Source organism: Cupressus sempervirens, chromosome 11 (genome assembly GCF_028749045.1).
Source record: "Cupressus sempervirens isolate cs-2001-9-10 chromosome 11, ASM2874904v1, whole genome shotgun sequence".
Taxonomy (NCBI): Eukaryota; Viridiplantae; Streptophyta; class Pinopsida; order Cupressales; family Cupressaceae; genus Cupressus; species Cupressus sempervirens.
Genome location: NC_143128.1, coordinates 1,932,152 through 1,946,412, shown reverse-complemented (window position 1 = coordinate 1,946,412; position 14,261 = coordinate 1,932,152).

Sequence of the window (14,261 nt, the reverse complement as noted above, 5' to 3'; positions counted from 1 at the left end):
TTTACTTATACCTTTACCTTTTAGAAAAAATCTATCCTGTTGGCTTTGATGCTTCCACATGCTTGGCTAATTATAAAATTGGCATCCACTAAATTAGGTTAACATCTATGATGTCATCCCAACATAGTTAAGTAATTATTTTGTTACCAAAATAATTCAAGCCATAATACTCAATCTTCTGTTGTGATCTGTTCTGCCTTGCTAATATTGGTACTAGTAAATCCTCTGTAACTATTGTTGTACTATTTGTACACATATATCCACTAGCACATGTCATCATGACACTGTCAACTATCTATCCTCAACTGCGCATGTGTCAACTCTAACTCTGTCATCTGTAATCACAAAATCTATCTCTGTGCTGATGCAAACTATCTAACACAGAGACAATTTTCTCTCTCTGATCTCACAATGAAATACCAAAATATATGTTACCATAAATGAAAACACAAAATCTACTAAATACTCAATTGACTTAACCATATTGCCAAAAATCCAAATAAGACTATAATCTTTCATATCATGTTCTAAGGGCTTGTTCCAGTCCATACAATAATTTGTTCAACTTGCATCCCATGTTCTTATTTTTATGTTCAACAAATCCTTCATGCTATTCAATATAGACTTCCTCTCCAAGTATTCTATTTAAAAATACACAGTTGACATCCATTTGATATACTTTGGAATTCTTGTACATAACACATGCCAATAGTGTACTTAATCCTTCCAATCTTGCTACAGGTGTAAAACATTCACCATAGTCAATTCCTTCTTCTTATGCATAAGCCTCACAAACAAATATTTCCTTGTTCCTAACTACATTTTTATTTAGCTTGTTTCATAAAATCTACTTGGTTCTATAACATTTTATAAGAAGGTCTCGGTACTTGTGTCTAGGTATTATTCTTCTCAATTTTATCAATCTCATCATTCATAGCATTAACCCAACATTTATTATCCAATGCAAATTTTATTTTTCTTGGTTCAAAATCAACTATTAAACATCTATCTTCGCTGAACTTTTATCTTGTTTTCATGCCTACACTTCTACCTCCAATTATCTATTTAGGTTAATGGTTGTTCCTCACATATTTGGCCAATACATGTTTTGTTCGTTGATTATCACCATTTCTTTCACTCCGTAAATGTTCAACTTCTTACTCAGGTTGTACTATCTAGTGCTTGGGTATAAAAATCTGTGACTCAAGTGTCCTTATTTGGTTCTTGGTAACTATGCTATAACTCGGGTAGAGTATCAGGTTCCTCTTCATAGACATATACAAAATTCTTGTAGTCTTTAGATTTCTTGTTTCTTTCCACATCATTCCTCTGTTGGTATCTCTAAGTTGTTTTGTCTATGCACTAGTCATATATAAGGCATAGTTAGTTGGTCATCATTGTGAATGAGTTACTCTATATAGGACGAGTCATGTAAAGACTTGCAAATAATCATGTATATGCCAAGCTCTATAGGAGTCAAATGAGTGTTTGATCATTGAGTACTTCCATACAAGATGAGTTCAGTAAATGCTGAGCATATAGATGATGAGATATATAGAAGGAGCCAAGTTAGTTAAGGCTGAAAAACAATAGGGAGAATAGTTATGACCGAGTATCAAAGATAGTATGCATCAAGTAACACATAGATAACAAACTTTGAGGTAAGCCATTTCAAGCTGACATGTAAATAATATTTAATGATCATAGAGTTTGTTATAGAGGTTGTTATGCATTTTGGCATGGATCACTAATTCGTATGAAAGGAGGAAAACCAATCAGATAAAATTAAAAAAAGGGAAATGTATAGAAGACTCTATAGATGTCTTTAAATGTGCAGATCCAAACCCTATTACAATATGATAGATGAAATGAAGGAAGCGAAGTATTATACAAAGGAGTTAGGTTTTGGAGGGTGCATGAAAAAGTTGTGAAGAAACAAATTTAGCAACCTAATGAAGTAGTGTAGGACAGAGTAAAGATATATTAGATAAGAGATCAGATCAAAGATTGGAATGAGGAGATCCATAATCAACAATTGTAAGTGTAGACCAAAGGATTAGGTCCTAAATCAATTTTGATAGATTGAATCAGGGTAAATCTCTTAACATAGCAGTTTTAATAGACCTTTGTAAATCTCTTAACAGAGTCCTTACTTTATTGTAAGTGTTAAATCCTTTAATCAAGGTAGACCTAACAATCTTGTAAATTTTTTAATAGGGCAGACCCCTCATAGGGTAGATCATAAGAAGTGATCAAATTTGTAGTCCTACTAGACTAACTTTGTTATTGCAGTAGTGAATATTTGTGGGTGTTATCCCTACCCTAGTTTTACCTTCACCTTGGAGGGTTTTTGGGTTACCAAAATCTTTTGTGTTATGTGTTTATATTTCATGGATCTGATACATAGTTAGATTTATTTCAACATTTGATAATTCAAGTTATGTTATGCATAAACTAGGTATGAGATGGTTAATATGGTGAATGTAGTCAAAAAAATTTGGAGGATAAAAGTTTTATAGATCCTGATTCATGCCTCATATGAGTATCTTAGCTTCCGAACAAGACTTAGAACAGTTGGCATAAGATAATAGTTCTCTTGAAAGAAGTTTAACAATTCAAGAGTTTAGATATTGGAGATGGAGGCTTACAAATTTGGAAAGGTTGTTGAAAATCAAGTAATTGACATCCAACTCATACTGCAACAACTTGAAGTAGCAAGAGAGGAACTGAGGAAATCCCTAAGAAAGATAAATGATATGGCTATTCAAGATAATGACACACTTTATAAAGAAGTTGATACACACAGATTTATTGATGATGGGTATTCTAGTGAAAGTGATGTAGGCATTACAAAATTATTATAGAAGAACAATATTATGAATGAAAAAGTCAAAGGATAAAAAAAAGAACATAAAATCTAGTCAGTAAGGCTATGTGAAGTAATAGAAAATAGAGAGTTGAAGAAGATAAATTGGTGGCTGAAGAAGACAAATGACTATCAAACTTGAAGAAAGATCATTTGATTGATAAAATCCCACAAACACTCAGCTAGACATGATGAATCAATTGATGCTTGTAAATAAGGAACTGAATAGAAAAGACATGAAGATAGAAAATATGAGATCATAGAGTGACCTATTGAGGAATGAGTTAACACTACAACATTTGGAGTGAAATTGAGATGACAATTTGCAATGACAGTGTAATTTGTGGTGATTTTTTTTTGCAATTGTTCATGATGTCATTGCAATACAAATGTTAGTGTCACAATTGTGATGCCCGCATGAGTATAATAAAAGAAAGAAGACATGACATAAATCATTACCCATTTGTTTTGATTACGAAGAGCTGTGCATGAAAGAGGGTGGAGAGCTCCAAATGAGGGTGGAGAGCCCTGAACATTGTCACACCCTTTTAATCTCTATATTTTGTTGTCATGGAATTTCTCTATGATTTCATTTTTGTGCCCTTGTGATCTCTTCATTTTGTTACCATGCCCTTTCTTTGTGATTCCATTGCCATGCCCTTTCTCTGCGATTTTGTTTTTGTGACGTGCCCTTGTGATCTCCATGCCCTTTCTCTACAATTTTGTTTCCGTTTCATGCCCTTACTTACAATTTTATTGCCATTCCATGCCCTTACTCTGTGATTTTCTTCAAGGGATATGCAAATGTTCTTTTCTTTTCCTTCTAAATAGGTATCTCTTTATTTCCTTCTAAACATGTATATCTTAGAGACCTTTTTAGAGGTGCTTATTACATGTTGGAAGAAAAAATAAATTGATCCAACTGCATACATATTCTAGAATCCAAATAATAAAACAATAAAAGTCACTCAACCCATGCTAAGTTACTTACGTCAAGATCCTACACAAAAATAATGTAGACTAGGAAAAATGGACATGATTTGCAAGAAATTAAAAAATAAAATCATAGAATATATTTTAGGAAAGAAGCTTGACATAACCTAGTTAAATGGGTCCAGTTGTTGATTAGCTAGGTTGATTAAAAATTCCTATAGAAGTATCATTAGATTAGGTACAATAAAACAAACAATTAGCTATTCCCAGCTAGCAGGATCAAATACAGTTTTCCAATGTGATAAAATTGCATATGTAGATGCATCACTTGCATGCTAGACATAAAGCACAATCCCCAATTTATAATGAATGGTCGGATATAAAGGATCCATACAATGGCCGAACAATGGATGTCAAGGATGTAACCATGCATGTATTAGCACACTCTCCCTATGAGGATCCCAAGTATCTACTAATGTTGTTAATTTGGGCATCACTATATGATCCAGAATGTTATGAAGTACTAAAGAAAGTAGTAACTTATCCCATGTTAGAAAATGTAGCATAGGTTCAGGTCCCTTTGCTCCCAGGAATGTGTAGTAGCTATTCTCACTGCTAGAAGAATAACTTCAGTGAAGTGTGAGGAGTTGAAGAAGCAAGTTCTATTTCTATGTAAATGCCATAATCATGAGGCTCATTACCTTGTAGAAGCCTCAACCATAATGAAATTACCTCTAAACCATGCAAAGGATTTTGAAGTGGTTCTCAACCTTGAAACACTGATATAAGAAATTGATACATGTGATCATCACACAGAGACTGTGCCAATACTTGAAACACTCTTATAAGAAAATGCAAATGCAATACATGACAAATTGCACAACTTGTAGTCCTCCCGATATTTGGACTATAAATTCTCAAAGACACTTGCAAGTGATTCCAATTTCATAGTACCTACCACAACAATGTCCTAGATTCTATCTAGTGTCTCCCATAACACCCTTTATGTTGCCTAGCTATTGTTTGTGTCGTGCAGTCTCTTTCTAAAGCTGCTCCTTTTGCTTATCTTTCTAAAGATGTTCCTTCTCCTTCCACTAGTACATTTTGGAAAATGTGTGACTATGTGACTAAATTTTTTAGTCACATTACTAATTTTTTTAGTCGTGTGACTAAAACTAACCACATCTACTATTTCTTTGCAATTTACAACTATAGCTGACCAAATAAGTGACTAAATTAGTCACTAGGCTAAATCACAAGATTAACAAGAAAAAGTCACTAAATAAACTATCAAATACATGACTAAATGCTTAATTACTAATAATTAGTCACCCAAACATGTATGTGGTTGAGATTTGACATTGCATTAAAAATAACATCAAAATTCTTCATGCATGCAATAAGACCTAAATTCTTAGTTGAGAAATAATGACCACAATATAATGCTCTTCTTGACACGCTATGACCTTCAATAAAATTAAAAAATTAAAAAAGGAGATGATATTATAGCATAAAGGAAACTTCTTGCAAAGCTTTAAAAAGTGTATTTTAATTTTTTCCCACAATATTTATACCTAAATTTTCTACATTTTAAACCATTCTAACTTAATCACTCTTTGTTCTCATAAAAATCTTCTCACTCAAAATTCAGAGCTCAAGTTCATCTAATTTTAACTAAACCAAACAGATAAAAATGTGAATGCTTTAGATAAAGGCAAAAATGTGCTTGATGTAAGCACACTTTACACGTTTAATGCACTTGAAGGCCATGTTTGTGGAGAACAAGGTAGTTCTAAAGATGATTAAAAATTATATATTAAGTATATATAATAATATTAATAAAATGCAACATATTATTATGATTAACACACACACACACACACACACATAATGGTAGTAGCAAACAACCCTCATAATCACAACACCTTGGTTGCAACATTGTTATGAAAAAACTATAAGCTCTTATTACCATGATAGAAAAATGTGTTGGGATACCTGATATATTGATGCAAAAATATTCTATACAAAATGGTAAAAAAGAGCACAATCCAATATATTGATGTGACAATATTCAATACAATTTAATTCAAAAATTGCATCTTATTGTAATTTTTAATTGAAATATGTTTAATGAAAGAATTGAGAAGAAAAAACATATAGATTAAACATCCTCATCTTTCCATCCCATTTCCAAAACCTTTAACAAGTATTGTAATCAATCACGATTCATTTTAACTTTTATTTCTTCTTCTAATATGATTTCTTTTTGATGACAAATTACATTGAATATTTTACTATATAAAAAATAAATATTATTAAATACTTTATTATTTTATTTTATGAGTAGAAATGCGCAATTTCACCATCTCAATATCCCAAAAAACACCTGCACAAAAAAGGTCTGAACCTTGAACTTCCTTTGAGATTTTAGAAGCTCCTTGTGTCGACGGAGGCTTTATTGGTAACGTTTTATGTTTTTTCACTATTCTTTCTATTTATGCCATATTCAAATTTTGTATGGTTCTTATTTTTATTTATGCAACACAGAGTAAAGTTGGGCAAGTATTTCATGGATCCAAAATCGAATCCGTAAGGAGGGTCAACATTTACAGGCTATGTGGAGCTCTCATACAAATATTATTGTAGTTCTTGTAAGTATTCAATGACCGATCATTCCTAGAATAGAGGTCATCACCACTTTGTCATTTTCATAACTCACAATCAAGGTATTATCTCCACTTATAAATTTTGACAATCATGGTATTTTATCTCCACAGATAAATTTTGATTTTCTGGATAACTGTGGACTAGCTCCACATTATTTTCTGATAAGAAAGGCATTTTCACTATCTCAAGGGCCTTTTTGCTGATGCTCACCTATCATAAGATCTTAGATAATATCAATAGGAAAACCCTAATTATTTATGTTTTTGACTGTCACGTGGTACAAGCCAAATCTCTGCAAAAATGGATTTTTTTTTATAGATTTAATTTGAGCAAAAACCATGAAACATTATATGATAAATGTCTTATTTCCAACACCTTTCAAATCCTTCCCTTATTAATCATCCTTCAGCAGGGTACTATGCCTTTGTTACCCATAAGAACCAATCATAAATACCTCCTTTAATATTGTTCAGTCTAGCAATTTTGGGCAAATTTAAGTCTTCCTAGAAACTGATTTAATGAGTATGGGCCAGCCTTCTCCGTGGCTTACCAACTGAAAAATATGGGCAGCTCTAGTGGGGCCACTCTTAGCACACACGATATAGAAGTTCACGAGGAAAATGCCAAAACTAGTAATTGATACCTATTTGGGTAGAAAGTATATAATTTGGGTAGAAAGTGTATAATTCAGTGATCAACATATGAATAAATGCCTAAACAAGCGATCATCACACATATATGAGAAAATCTATAAAACAATGATCTATGTGTATATATTTCATTTACCCAGCTGGATAAAATGTCTAGTTAAAACCTTTAGACATCTAAGAAGATAATGGCAAATAGGTACTAATGATTTCACTATCTTCAACATGCTAAAACATTCTTATTGTTAGTTTTCAGATTGATATACCAAAGTAGATAGATAGTATAATAAAAGGATTTATAGTATTGTATGTTTTTTCTTCCTTTCTTCATGTGATAATTTTAATAGTTAGCACTAATGTATCATTGGGACAATGTTGTCATTTTACTTAATTGTTATTTTTTCTATATGTATACATGCTAAAAATTTGATATGTTGTTCATCATTTCATTCAATTTCCTTTCCGTAACTTAAATTCTCAATAGACTGGCACCTATATGGAATTACCTTATCCATTAAGATGAGTAATCCCTGAAAGATGGATTTTATTTTTTATATAAGATATAAAAAAACTATATAATATGCTGATATGGAACACACTATATTACTAAAAAAAGGCCAGTTTCATTATAATGGAGTATTTTTTAGGTTGGATTTGTGATTGTTTTGTAATTTAATTATTAGGAAATCATGTTTAGAATTCAATCATTTATTAATAATGAGTGAGAGACAATCACACATTATGGTTCATAAATCAATAGATTCAGAGCTATAAAGAGTGTGCTACTTTCTAATTCCCAAGCCATGAGTTGGATTCAGCCAATGGACGAGATTAATCAGAATGACTGAACTTATGTGCACTTCATGCTATGCCTTCATAATGTGTCATCAACATAATCTTCAAGCTTCTCAAAACTTGGCAAAGATTTGATGAGTAGATTAAACTTCATACATAGTTTCAGGGATTCATTTTATAACAGCTTTTATTTAAACTCAGTTTCAATTTGTTTCATAATCATCATAAAGAAAAAGATAGAAATTCTATGAAAATAAACTAGTAACTACAACTACTCCTACAAAAAAAACTAAAAAATATTTGAATTAATATGGTTGATGGAAACATGTCAGACAAGTGACTATCTTTGAACACAGAGTAAAATATACTCCATTAAGTTATCTCAAATCACCAGATTATCTCTTATGTTAATGAAATGCATCAACAAATGCTCTTATTCAACCACAAGATTATACTTCTTTTCCATTTTATTTAACAAAAATTACAGTTGTTTACTCATAAGTCAAGAGTGGCCTTTGATCCTAACTTCTCATACATTCCCTATATTGATTTTTTTGGTTCTTGTAAAAAAATTAGGTGCTTAAAATATGATGATAAGTTCTTATAATCCAGTGGTAGTGAAGAGAACACAAATTGTGTTCCCCCAAATTGCGATATTGTCCAATTTGGATGATAAGTAAAATTATTATTTGAGTATCTTTTTCTTAATTACTATATTCATATTCCATAAGGTCTTATAAGACCACATTAATGTAATATATTTGATCAATTGGTTTCCAAAGGTTAGAAAATTCCAAAGTCATTAAAATGGCAAATATATGCAATAAACCATGTTAGAAGATCAAACACCCAAAGACAATTTTGGGGTAGTTCTGGCTGGAGTAGTACTGGGATGGGTGACCTCTGGGGAAGTCCTAGTGCTTCACCCCTGTGAGCATCACCTAGATCCAATGAGTGCTAAGTGTTCCATTTATTCTCATGAGAGATGGATTCATGTTGAATCACTACTCATGAAACATGGGTTAATGAGTTTGACTCAAAAATCACACAGTTAAATCCTGACAGCAATATCACAATTTGACTTGCTGTGGTATTTATCTCCTACTTGTCAATTTTGGGATAGTTAGGAAGTTTGTGATCAATTGTCATGATTTGAAAATGTTTGAATAAGTCTAAAATGATAAATAAAAAAAAGGGCATTGTGATGTATGAAGTTTCGAGTTAATGAAAAAGAAAGTTTTTTCTTTTTTGTATTTGCTCTCTTATTTTTTCTTTTAATATAACAGTCTGATTGCAGTCATTATTTCATGTCATAATCCTTACATTTCGATCTAATTTTCATTGGGATAGATGGAGGTCTGAACCCTCTAAAAGATGGCTTTTTTTTCACTTAATTTCGTTTAGTTTTGACTGAGATATGGGCATTTTGGTGAAAGCTGTCTAAACCATTGCAAGGGTAAACTGAAAGTCTGCAAAATGTAGTTTCTTATGCTCCACTTGCTTTAAGGCTCCATATTCGGTTGGGTGATGTGGAATATGGTAAATATTAGTATCTTAATATGTTCAGGTCACCATGCAACAGCAGGTTCATTTTTTGGATAGAAATGAACAGTGATATATTGTCTTGGTTTTAGAATGGGCAATGACACAACAAATCAAGAAAAAACTTTGTCTACACAAGTGAGAGGTAAGTAATAAAAGAGTGTTTTGAGGGATGAGAGAGGTATATTGGAGAGTCAAGGAATGAAACATTTTTAGAGATTGTGTTTGCAAGGCAAGGAATGAATTTATTTTGTTGTTGTAGAGATATTTGTAACTGTTATGCGTTGAACAGTAAAGTCATAAAATTTTGATTTTTTTTTAGAGGAGTTGTTGAGTTTAGAGCGTGAACGTAGGGGATTTTGTGGGAAGAGTCTAATACATTTATTGGGAAGTAGAATCTGAGTCAAATTCTCAATTAGAAACGCATATAGTTTTGTTGTTGCAACATACAAATGTGCAATTTTTCAGATTTGACAGTAAAGAGAGATTTTAAAAGTTGTCCCAGAATTCAAATGTAAAGTTTGGAACTATGAATGATTTTTAAATGGATACTGTAATGAGAACCATACGATCATATGTAGTTCATGCACATGAAGTATAGGGTGAGTTTCTTAATGTTTGCAAGGATTCTATCCTATTTGTTTATGATCCAGTAAAATGGTGGTGTCTAGCCTCAATTGAATTATATTTTTCTGGAAGGAATTTCAGCATCCCAAATGAGAAGTTCGAGATTGTGAATTGCTCTATATCACATTGAATGTAGGAAGGTTAGGAGTCACAGCTCTAGATTTGAGTCTAAATCTCTGTACTTTTATTTAAATTTGAATACATAATCCTTGGAGTCACAGCATTACTTGAAGGTTTTAGCTGTTGATGTTGTGTAGGGAGTCGCAACTCTACTTGAGTCTTAGATAGATTTCAAAGACTCTTGGGATGAGAAATTTTGGAGTTCTTATTCTACACTCTCTTAGAATCATTTGAGTTACAAAAACGAATATATCTTTCTGTTCATGTACAGTGTGCTACTCAGAGGCAGGGCAGTTTGGCAATAACAAGAAATGGATTCATCAAGAGTTCTCAGGTTGTAGTCTAAATATGTTAAGGGTTCTTTTGTGTTCAACATAACTTGGATTGGCCTTGTAGATGGGTCAAGGAAATTAAAGTTATTCTAATTTTCAAACCCGTGATTGGATGATAAGGAAATAATAGACTTACTAGTTTTGAAATTGGGGGTATTTCCTGCAAAGAAAGACATGGGAGAGGTTTTCTTAGGTGAAATATTATGAGTCTTTGTTGTCTTCTGATTTTCTCCATTAAAAAAGAAGGTCAAGTGCATCTTTAACACAAACTTGTGTATTCAATCTAATATCTATCACACGCTTCCTGCTATAGATTTGAGGAGTTGTATAGGGAGCATGAGAGCCAAGAATAGATCTAACATCATCACAGTCAAAGAACAAGTTAGTTGGAGAACAGGACTCATCATCAAAGTTCAAATTTATCTAGTGGTATCTATGAATCTCTAAGACACATGATGCCTCTATCAGTTTGACTTCTTCATTTCCAGGACTCCCAAAAAATGTCATCCCACTCTTCGTCAATAACTTTGAGGAGACAAGCGCGCTGCTCTAGTAGTGTTTCATGAACTTGATAAGTCTGTCAGAATTTAAACAAGCTCAGAAGGCTCCCAATGATTCACAATCTGACTTGCTACATCTGTAGAGCATTCCCAACAGCAACACTCTTATGGGAACAATCAAAACTTTATATCCTTCACCTTATTTGATAGTGATCTACTTTTTTTGGCATTTAACTAATGGAACAATGAACATGAAACTCTACTCTAAATCATCAAATACCTCTCAAGGATAGTGAAGAGAAAAATTGGAGTACGACTGAAAGGATTACCATTAAGCATAATGGTATGTGATGTTTAATTAAATACAATCCCATTTTGGGATTAAGGGGTTGGACTTTTCAATTATTTGAAGTTGAGAAACCAATGAAAAAATGTAATACTCTGTAATTTTCTGCTTTTTCTCAGTTTCGGTCATCTTGTGCTTGGAATAATGGATTAATTGTGACATGAAGTTGATTTTGTTTGAAGCATTTGTTAGTCTAATTTCCCATAAAACTTATTTGGTTTAAATCCATCAAGTTTCAAGGGAGTTTTAAAGAAAATTTGAAGAGAATAAATTACTAATTTTCTTAGCTTTTACTGCAACTTTGTTGTCCTAAAGTGAACTGTTCCCTTGTTTTAATTCTTGGTCGCTCAAGGAATATATGCTTGGAAAGTAGAGTGATTCTACGTTTTTATGCAATTGGTTTGGATCAACTTCATCAAGTAGGGAGGAAGTTATATATTTTTTCCTAAATATGTAATGGTCACCCTTGGATGTCCCAAAAAAACTAAACCAAATTGCTGAAAGGAATTATGTCAAACAGTTTGCATTCAACTTCTTAAAACCCCTTATAACTCCGGAAATCAAACGTTTTTATGGAATTGGTATCATATAACATAAACAAGAAAGAAACTATAATAATATGCAAAGTGAAAATGAATTGCTGCTAATAAAATGTTATTTTCAGAATTCATAAAACCAAATACATGGCAGATTTATCAACTCACTAATTACTTCAGCAATATTGTCATAATACTCCAGCCCATGCTTACGAACTTGCTGCTACAATACTTTGTCCTCCAATCAGTCCACTACCTTCATAATACCATTCCCTCCAAGCGGCATAAGCGACGGACAAGTAGTGAAGAAGATATGAGCAAAATATCAAATCTGCCTGTAGCCGGAAATGCAACTAAACTGCCTGATAATGAAGCCAATAAGAAAGAATTCCAAAGGCCAAACCCTAAGGGAATGACGTCTAGAATGTTACAAGAAAGGATAGACGTCCTCAAATGCCAAGAACGGAGCTGCAACTCACACACCAATTTCTTCTCATATTCAACCTGTCTAATGAAGCCACAAATGCTTCCTTTTATTCTATTCCCACGGGTCCCCTCAACTCATATGGGAAATGTGGGATAAAAGATGTGTAATATAAAACATATATTAAAATACCCCTTATGTCTCCCTTGGGTACACATCACCATAAAATAAATATTAAAGTAACACTTTAATATTTTACAATTAAATTAGACGTTACTTTAATAAAACTTCAGGCATTAAAATGTATTAGCAATCGGACTCCGAATAATGCGAGTGATAGCTCATCGAAAAGCTCTCACCGAGGAGTATCGAATCCAATCACCAAAATTGACCTGCACTGTGTCCTGCCGACTTACTAAAAATAGTAAGTATGCCTGAAACTGAGTAAATCAACTTCGTTTTGGCCCAAACTGGAAATGACTAGGCCAAAACACTCCAAGATCCCATTAAACCCTTCGTTAGCCCTCGGGACCATGTAGAACAAGGCTAACGCGCACACACCTGGTCAACTGCTAAAATGGGGACATTACAGTCCGCCCCCCTTGAAATTGCTTGTCCTCAAGCAATCTCAGTCCAGCCTGCTGAATAACCTGCTCACTCTCCCATGTAGAATCTTCCTCCGGCAGGTCTTTCCATTTGACCAAATACTCCTTCACTATCCTGTTTCTAAGCTTCCTCTCTCTGGTATCCACAATAGCCTCAGGTACTAACACAAGCTTCCCCTCCTCATCCAAAGGGGGTAAATCTGCAGAAGGCACTACACTCTGACCAATGGCTTTCTTAAGCCTAGACACATGAAACACATTGTGCACTCGATTGCCCTCTGGAAGCTCAAGCTCATAGGCGACTTTGCCCACTTTGCGAATCACCCTGTAGGGACCATAAAATCTAGGTTTCAACTTTTCAGCTCCGCTCTTCTTGAGCGATGACTGTCTATATGGTTGTAGCCTCAAGTAAACCATATCCCCTACCTCGAAGCTACGCTCTATTCGGTGCTGATCAGCATACAATTTCTGTTGATTCTGGGCCTGTTGTATATTCTCTTTGAGCACTTTCAGGATGTCCTGACTATCCTGCAATAAGTTTTTGGCTTTGGGCACTCTACTGTCCCCCAAAACTAAATCCATGAAGCTAGGTGCTTCATAACCATAGAGTGCCATGAAAGGAGTCATCTTGATGGACATATGATAAGTGGTGTTATAACAATACTCTCCCATATGCAACCATCTAATCCAAGCCTTTTGTTGTGTAGTTACATAGTTCCTCAAATATCCTTCCGCCCATTTATTCACAATCTCTGTTTGGCCATCTATTTGCAGATGATAACTAGTGCTAGGTGTAAGATCTGTACCACACAACCTAAACAACTCTTGCCAAAAAACACTCATAAACTTACTATCCCGGTCGCTGACAATGAATCTAGGCAGCCCATGTAACCTGAATATCTCTTTAAAGAAAAGATCTGCCACCTGTGCTGCTGTTTAAGTGGACGGAATAGCAAAGAAGTGAGCAAACTTCGTCAAGCGGTCCACCACCACATAGATGCAATCCCTTCCCTGCACTCATGGTAAACCAGTGATGAAGTCCATCAAAATACTTTCCCATTTCCTATCAGGAATGGGCAAGGGCTGTAATAAACCTGCAGGAAATGTGTGTTCTCCCTTATTCTGTTGACAAACCATACACTCCCTGACATACCTCTGAACATCATCCTTGAGCCCTTTCCATGAAAACTGCTCTCGGATCTGCCTGTAGGTCTTGAAGACCCCCGGATGTCCTGCTGTGGGTGCATCATGAAATGCCTTCAATATCGCCTCTCTCAAATGTGATGACAGAATCAAATAAACCCTGTCCTGAACTCTGATC